Raw genomic sequence first — 8,861 nt, 5'->3', positions numbered from 1 at the left:
GTGGTGGTGACCCCCCCAACCATAAAATTATTTCGTTGCTACTTCATAATTGTAATTTTGCTACTGTTATGAATTGTAATATGAATATCTGACATGCAGAATATCTGATAAACGACCCCTGTGGGAGGTCACAACCCACAAGTTGAGAACCTCTCTTATAGCCTATTGGTTCACACATGCCTGCTTTGGAGAAACATGGTACAGCTTGAAAGCCACAGACCTGGCCTCACCTTGACCTAGGCATTCCTAAAAGGCCAGACCTAAAGCAAGCCTGGGCTATGCTATGTATCACACATGTGTGACAAGGAAGGTTCAGGGGAAAGTTCATAGGAAAACAAGGCAGGTGGCCAGTGTAAAAGCTGCAGGCACTCAGCTTCATGCCAGCCGTATGTCCAGGAGCATGTCCATAGAGAAGGAGCCACGTTGGACTGAGGGTAAGTGGAGCTGTCCATACTGGTGGCCTCTCTGCAGACATCCCTCCCTCATCTTTATATTGGTAACAGGTGCACACAGCCTATGGTGTCCTCTTCTCCTGGATTCCCAGGCCAACCACAAGGCCCCTTCACCCTGTGAAGTTAGGCATCCCACCCACCTTTGCAGGAACTGCTTCACAAGAAAGGCCTGAGACAGTGAGTTGTGATTTTATATCTGTTTTAACAGTTGGTTTCTTCTTCACTCTGTTCATAGAACGCTCCCCTTCCCAAGTTCTTGTCTTCTCCCGGGCTGAGATTTCAGACTCTAGCCCTGGTGTGTAAATAATGTACATAGCGTGAGAAGGAAGAGACTGGATATTGAGGTGTTTGAAACGCTGAACTGTGATAACTTTTAGGGATTCAAAGCATTATTTCTGTTCGGTTTTCTGTAAAGACACAAGCAAGAATAAAATTCATGCAAACACTGTTGGAAATGGATCCAGGAGCCCTCTCTAGGTGGGGGCAGTTGCTTTCATGTGTTCATAGGTGGCATAAAAGAGTAAATCCACAGAGATGTTTTTAGGCCCAAACTAGGTTTCCTCTTTTAAAATTATTCCAGACTTCAGCCAGGAATGGTGGCACATGCCTTTAATCCCAGCACTTGGGAGGCAGAGGCAGAGGGATCTCTGTGAGTTCCAGGACAGCCAGGCCTACATAAAGAAACTCTATTTCAAAAAACAAAAGCAAAACAAATTACTCCAGCCTTCAAGGAATAACTGGCTTGTCTCTCAATGCTGAGCTCATATCACATCTGTGGAATTGTGGGACCATTTTCCATTGCAAGCCCAATTTACATCTCCTGAGTTATATAGGCTCCTGCTTGAACCCACACAGAAAGGAGACATTATTTATCCCCCTCTGGTACTTCTTTCTACTCAAGGCTACATCTCTCTGGAGACACCCACAGCCCACAGCCTCGCTTCATTTAATACGCACCTGTGTGCTTGAGTGTCTGACCTTCCACCTACACAGCAGCCAATAGGAAAGGCACATGTGTCAGGTAATCTTAAATCCCTGCCAAAGAGGAAGGGGGACCAGAGAGATGATTCAGCCATTAAAAGTGCTTGCTGCTCAATTCTAAGGACCAGAGTTCAGATGCCAACGCCAGCATAACAAGCCAGGTGCCTTGTAAAGTGCCTGTAACTCCTGCTCTTTTCTGGCCTCTGCGCCCAAAGGTACAAGCACTACGCACAGACACAGACATACATCATACACAGAGACACACAACAGACACACACACACACTTTAAAAAAGGAGGAGGGGGGCAAAGAAGAAACAGCTCCTAGAAGGTACATGGAATTACCTGCAGACAGCTGTGACCCGCAACTTGATGTCTTGGGTGGAATTATAAGATGAGACAGTGTGGCCAGCCCACTAGATGGGTGGTATTTGGGCTCAAGAAATCTCATAAGATGGTTTCAAATTGGCTCAAGTCGTGGAACTCCCAGGCAGAAGAGATTGCTGGCAGCCCATCAAGTTGAATGACAGGAGGAGGAAGTCTTCATCCTGATCAGACCCGGATGTGACCCTCCTCATCCTGGAGCCAAGGGTACGAATGGAAACCAGCTGGCTCCTATGTGGTGAAGGGACAAAACTTGTCCAGCCTGACTGGGCTCCCTGTACAAAGGAGGCCCCTTCTGCATTCACACCCCTTAGTCTAGGGAGGCCCTTCCTCTTCCTACCACACCAACCCTCCGGGAAAGCACACTGCCACTCCCCAGTCCTGTCCCTGCAGTCAGGGCTTATGGCGTCCACTCTGTCACGGCACCTAGTACATTGCACCATTCTGGCATTTTCCCTGTCACGGTGTAATTTTTAATTTAATTCCCTTAAGGGTAGAGTCTACATCTAATTGATCCTTTGATCCCAGCACCCATCAAAGGGCCTGCTACCCAACCATTGTTAAATGGATGGATGCATGGATGGATGGATGCTCCATCTATAACTTACTTATCAATAACTTACCAAGATTTACTGAGTATCTAATGTGTATGAGCTCTAATACACATCAGTCTCTGGTGTGTACCATCGGGAAGGCACTGGGCAACAGTGGTAGGCACAGCAGTCCTGAGTGTCTGTTCTCATGCAGGTTACAGTCAGGGGAGAGCTACTGTTTCCAGGAACCACATGTAAAATAGCAAAGGTCCTAAGGTCTAAGAAGCATAGGGGACCACAAAAACAAAAACTACAGTGACATGGCCACCTGGGGCCAAGGAGCTTCACCTGTGACTCTTTGCCTTCTAACATCTGCTCTCATAGCTCTGGAAGGAAGAATGGAGGACACTGGGAAAAGTCCCTCAAAACCACCATGCCAAGGTCAGATCCCTTAGTGGCAGCGCCACCCCTAGGTAGACCTGGGGACAGACAACTGGGACAATCAAGATGCTTGGGGGATGCTAGCGCTCCTCTTGGAAAATCACCCTGGACCTGGAAAGAGACAGATGTTGGCTACCAACAAGCAACAGGACGCAGGGCTGGCTACTGCTCTCCAGATAATCAATGGCAGAAAAGCTGGGCAGGAAGAGCAGATGGCCAGGCCCAATCTGTGCAAATCACAGAGCACCACTACTCAGGTGCAGACCCTGTAACTCCACCCCTGCAAGGGCTAAGGCACTGGAGCCACAGCCCCACTGGCTGCCCATAGAAAGTGCAAGTAAGTGATAAAAAGGACTGGAGAGACTGATTGATGAGGGCTGTCCAGGAGCTGCTCCACTGGCCTGGCAAGGATAGATGAGGAGAAAAGCAGCTGGGGCAGGAGAGTGACGTGTAGGGAAGGGGTGAGTGGGAGCTCCTGAGGCCAGGGCTGGTGGCTTGAAGAAAAGGCTAACAGGAAAGACTTGGTCTGTGTAACCACTGGGACCTGGTCTCCACTCCATGCTGGCCTCTCCAGCCTCCTATGTCACCTGCACCCCCAGCCGACTGTGGTCTTGGGGTCTTTCTCATGCTCCACGAGAGGTGCAAGGCTCTGCCTTCCCAGACATCCCTGGCTGCTGCATCTGGCCCATCAGTTATTACCAAGGAGGCATAAAAATGCCAGATGTTAATGGGAAACTGGGGGAGAGGTGGTGGGAAGGCTGGACCTCAATTCTCAATTCTGTAGAGCCAGGTGTGGAGAGCCTCTGTAACATAGCCCTTACTTAGCAGGTGGTATCATTGGGATAGAACAAGTGCCAGACCTGCCCCTTGCCCTGTCCCTAATCCCTAGGTCTCTGACTGCAAGTTAGGCACCTGACACCCTCTGGTCAAAGGCCCGTGGCCTCTTTTGTCTGAGAGCCTCCCTGTGGTCCCCTCCTGTGCTGTTCCTCATCCTAGGCATCAGGACAGACTGTTTAGTCCCAGCTGAGCAGAACCAGCAGTGCCTCCCTCCATTAATTTCCCAGTACTGATCAGTCCCTCCAGTGCTAATGGTCTTGTGGATTGGCAGCCTCACCACCCCCCTACTCCTCTCTGCTGTGCCTAGGACCCCTCCTATTAATCTCCATGGCTTTGCTTCCAGTGTGGTTGAGCTAGGCTGTGTGTGGACCTCAGGGAGTCTCTGTCACAGGAAAGGGGTCAGGAATGGTGAGATAGGTGGCCTTGTGCTAAGCTGTCCTGTAGCACATCAGGTGGACATTACCCTTCGTGGTATTTGGAATGAGAATGATCCCCATAGGCTCACATATTTTGGATGCTTGGTCCCTAGTTGGTCAAGCCATTTTTTGAGGGTTTTTTTTGTTTCTTTGTTTTTTTGTTTTGTTTTGTTTTGTTTTGGATTAGGTGGTGTGGGCTATGAGGTGTGTGTGTGTGTGTGTGTGTGTGTGTGTGTCTGTCTGTCTGTCTGTCTGTCTGTCTATCTGTCTCCTGCTTGTGGATCAGATGTAAACTCTCAGCTGCTGTTCCAGCACCATGTCTGCCTGCTACCGTGCTCCTCACCATGAAACTCCCCATAAGCCTCTGCAACTGTAGACAAACCTCCAACTAAATCCTTTCTTTTATAGGTTGCTTTGGTTAAGGTGTCCTTTCACAGCAACAGAAAGGAAACTAAAATACCCTTCCACTATGGCTCAGGACTTCTTGAAGCCTGGGAAGGGGTGGTTGAGCAAGGTAGTATTGGTGGCCTCTAAGGTTAAAGGGAAGCTTACCCTCACTTGTGATGGGTGAAGAAGAACAGGTTTGTATACAGTGGGATCAAATTCAGGGCTGGAACCTGCTCAGAAGCAGAAGTGGTTCAGGAAAAGTGGCCTGGAGAGATGGCTCAGTGATCAAGAGAACTGGTTGTTCTTTCAGTGGACCAGAGTTTAAATCCTAGCACACCATAACTCCAGCTCCAGTGGATCTGGCCTCCTCTTCTGGCTTCCAAGGTCATCACATACAAATGGCACACACTTATCAACACACACACACACACACTTTTAAAAAGGTGGCTCTGCTCTGGGTGTTGGTGGTTAATCCCAGCACTTAGGAGGCAGAGGCAGGTGGATATCTGTGAGTTCCAGGCCAGTCTGGTCCTCAGAGCTAGTTCTAGGACAGCCTCCAAACCAATACAGAGAAACCCTGTCTTGAAAACTCCCCCCTCCAAAAAAAAAAGTGGCTCAGCTAATAGAAGCTGCAAGGCCACAGGAATTAGATGGACAAAACAAGAAATTGTTAGGACGGGTGCTGAGCTGAGCAGCCATAGACAGAGTATGTTCAAAGGCCCACATTCTTCAAAGGGTCTCTTTCCCCCATATCCCACCAATCCTACCTTGCAGCTGAGAGTTTACACCTGATTCACAAGCAGGAGGCAGAGAGAGAGAGAGATGGAGAGAGAGGGAGAGACAGTCACACACACACACACACACACACACACACACACACACACACACACACAATGAGAACACTATCTCTATGGAGAACAAGAGCACAGCTCCTTACTGTCTGTACCTTGCCCACAGTTCCCACTGCTAACTTGAAATCCCACTGTTTGCCCCAGTCTTGGGCCCAGAAATGGCCATGGCTCTGCTGGCCAGCAACTACCTGTGCCTACTGCTCTCAGTTGGGCAGAGTCCCCAGGGTCCCTGTCCCACTCACCAGGCCTGCCAATTCCAAGAACCTCATGATCCTCTCATCATCAGCAGGACCTGTGAAACAGAGGCTTCCTCAGCACACTGGGGTCTCATGCTGGCTGGATGAAGGGCACACATCCCAGCAGGGGAAGACTCCCTAGGACAAACCTCATAGCAGAAGAGCCTATGAAAGGAATACTCGCTTCCTTTTTCCAGAGAGGGTCTCCACTCAGGAAAGGAAGACAGGGCAAGAGGAGGACCCCAAAATAGCGAGCAGATAAAGGACAAGACCCAACCTGAAACCAACAGCCTGGCTCCACACTCCAGGCACAGTGGAGGCCAGTCAGGCAGAGCAGGGACAACTGTGATGAGAAGATAAAAGCTGAGGAGGGACAGCTCACCCGAGTCAGGGTAGATCTCCTTCAGGGGATATATCACCTGAAAACAAGAATGTCTCTGGCTAGGACAGGTGATGAGAAACAGCTGCAGCTAACTCACACCTGAGCATTCCTAGGAACCACCCACAGAAGCCAGCCTCCTCACACCCCACCCACCTAAGTGGAGGTGGGACACCAGCCTGAGGGCTCAGCAGGAGAGATGTTTGCAACCAGTGAGGACACAAAAGCCTTCAGAAGTGTGTTTGGAGGCAAGAGTCTTGGAGCCCCCTGAAGGCAAAAGCTAATGCCCAACAAACAAAGGGGTAGCTAGTGAGATACCACAGGAAGTGACTGGGCTCAGTCCACAAATACTGCATAGCATGTTCTCAGAAACTGAGAGCTCCCTAAACTCCTGGGGCCTGAGGCCTGTCACACTCTTAGAAGTCCTAGAGATATGTGGGTGGCATGAGGTTGGAGGAGGGGATGCTGACCTCAGTGAAGAATGGCTTCTGTGGCAGGAACAGCACCCCATGGGGCCCAAAATCAGCCAGCATCTGCACTGAGCCTGCAGAGCCCACAGAAGCCCATTGGGAGACCTCGCAGAGAAGGTAACCTTTTCTCTCATCTCACCCACTTCCCACCTCACTGCCCACCAGGGGTCAAGGCTGCATGGGAGGCAGGGAGGACTTGCCAGTGCCTGTGATGAGCAGACTCTGCTCTTCACAGATCTTCAGACTCAGGTATTATGATGAATAACTAATACGTAGCAAGTAGTGGTCAGGATATCTTTAATAAGTAAATGCTAACGGACAGGAAACCAGAGCGATCCGAAGCAGCAGACAAAAGAGAGCCTTGGCTATCCCTTTAAACCTTTACCATGTCACCTGGACCACCCCCTGATGGGCGTGGCCGGAAACACCTGGACCCTGCCCTTAAAGAGGCGTGGTTATGGTGTCTCCCTACAATTTTCCTTTTAGTATAAAAGGATTAAAACTTAACAGTGTAAAGTATCCAAAATTAACAATCATAAAGGTGAAATACAAGAAGATACAATAATCTGCTATGTCACATCCTAACCATGTCTATTTCAGCTAAACCCTAAAGTCATCAGAAAGGTGTCCAAGACTGAACACCTCCTTCCAATCCCAACCCAAACAACAGGAAAGTATCCTTAACTAGGTGTACATTATCCTTAGTGACAAGGATGGGGGAAAGGGGGCGTAGCATTCTCCAAGTTACTTCCTGCTGAAATGGGACGATGATTGCCTCGCGTGGTCCTGTAGGAAGAAAATATTAGTATAGTGAAAGTCTCAAATGGATTATATCCAGTCCATGTTAGATGGGATTTGCTTGATTGAAGATCTAGGTTGAAATCCTCAACTTGATTGAAGTCAGTATTCCAAGTTGGATCCAGTGCTGTCGAGGGGGTGTGGCCCAATTTCTTTTCCGGAGCATCCAGGGATTGCTGTCAGGGGGGTCTTCATTTGCTGTGTGGGACTCAAACATTAAGTGTTAGCAGAGAAATGTTTGCTTGTATATGTATGCATTCTGGGAAAGGCAACCATGGGAAAATAACAATTATGAGAGGGTGTACACCTTGAGAGAAAGAGCCAAGAAAAAACAAAAGACAGTCCCCAAATTCTTCTCTTATTCTGTATTACATCAATTGGCTTCTTGATATAATATAGAAACTCTCAAGTTTAGCTAAACAACGTGCTTGGATTTTGGAGAAGGAAAGCCAAATCCAACTCTAAATCCAGCATTGATTTAATTGAATGGGAACTAGGAAGTAAAGAGAAATAGATTTAATACATATTTTACCATATGGCACATTCCTTTTGTTTGATGGTTATAGCTACCTTCTCTTCTTAAGTATCTACCCATGCAGTGTCCTTTGACTTCTGGAGATGAGTTTTCCTGTGAAGATAAAAACAAAACACTTCCCTTTCCTTTGTGAGATTTCTATCCAGTTTATGAGATATACCTTGGTAGAGTACCTGTCATTTCTCCTCGTCGAGGTTTTTCCTTTGCAACTCGAATCTTGAACAACTTTGATGGTATCCAAAGTTTTCTTCTCCTGTGGAAACAAATGCAAAACCCCTTCCCCAGCGTAACACATGTCCTGGTTTCCATAAAGAGGTCAGTACATCTATGAAGTATACCGGCTGATTCAGTTCAGTTTTTTTCTGTAGTCCAGTGTCTTTCCGCAGCTGTTTGTGTCCTTTCTCATTAAGAAAGTTTAGTGTTAATATCCCCCAGCCTGTTTATGGAGCATCTCCTTTAGTGTTCTATTAGATCTCTCAATCACTGCCTGTCCTGTAGGATTGTGTGATATACTGGTCACATGCTTTATGTTACAATATTTGAAAAACTGTTCCAATTTGCTGGAGCACTGTCAAGTCTATTTGTGCAGGTATACCCATAATTGCCATTACCTCTAATAGGCGTATGATAACAGAATCGGCCTTTTCAGAGCTAAGAGCAGTGTCCCACTGAAACCCTGAAAATGTGTCTATAGTATGGTGTACATATTTTAAATTTCCAAATTCTGGAAAGTGAACACATCCATTTGCCAAATTTCATTTCTATGTATACCCTTGGGATTACTGCCTGCTGGTAATGGAACTTGATTATAGAATGAACAGGTAGGGCAGTTTCTTACTATCTCCTTGACTTGTTGCCATGTGATGGAAAAATCCTTTTTTGAACCTTTGCTATTTACATGGTGTTTTTTTTTTTTTTTTAATGAAATTCTGAGGCTTCTAGATGCCAATTATAAAGGGTTTCCATGTATGTCTCTGGTAGATCTACATTCATTGGTCCAGTGTCTGCCCTTACCACATCTCCTACATAATCCAGAAGGCGGTGGCCTTTTGTATGAGGCATTGTTAGAATTCCCATGTCTACAGTTTCTCTTGATATGTCCCATTCTGCCACAGCTGAAACATCTAGGTTCCTGGTGCCTTCTTGGTCTCCTGTGGAAGGCT

Source organism: Cricetulus griseus, chromosome 5 (genome assembly GCF_003668045.3).
Source record: "Cricetulus griseus strain 17A/GY chromosome 5, alternate assembly CriGri-PICRH-1.0, whole genome shotgun sequence".
Taxonomy (NCBI): domain Eukaryota; kingdom Metazoa; phylum Chordata; class Mammalia; order Rodentia; family Cricetidae; genus Cricetulus; species Cricetulus griseus.
Note: the sequence above shows the minus strand (reverse complement) of the source record.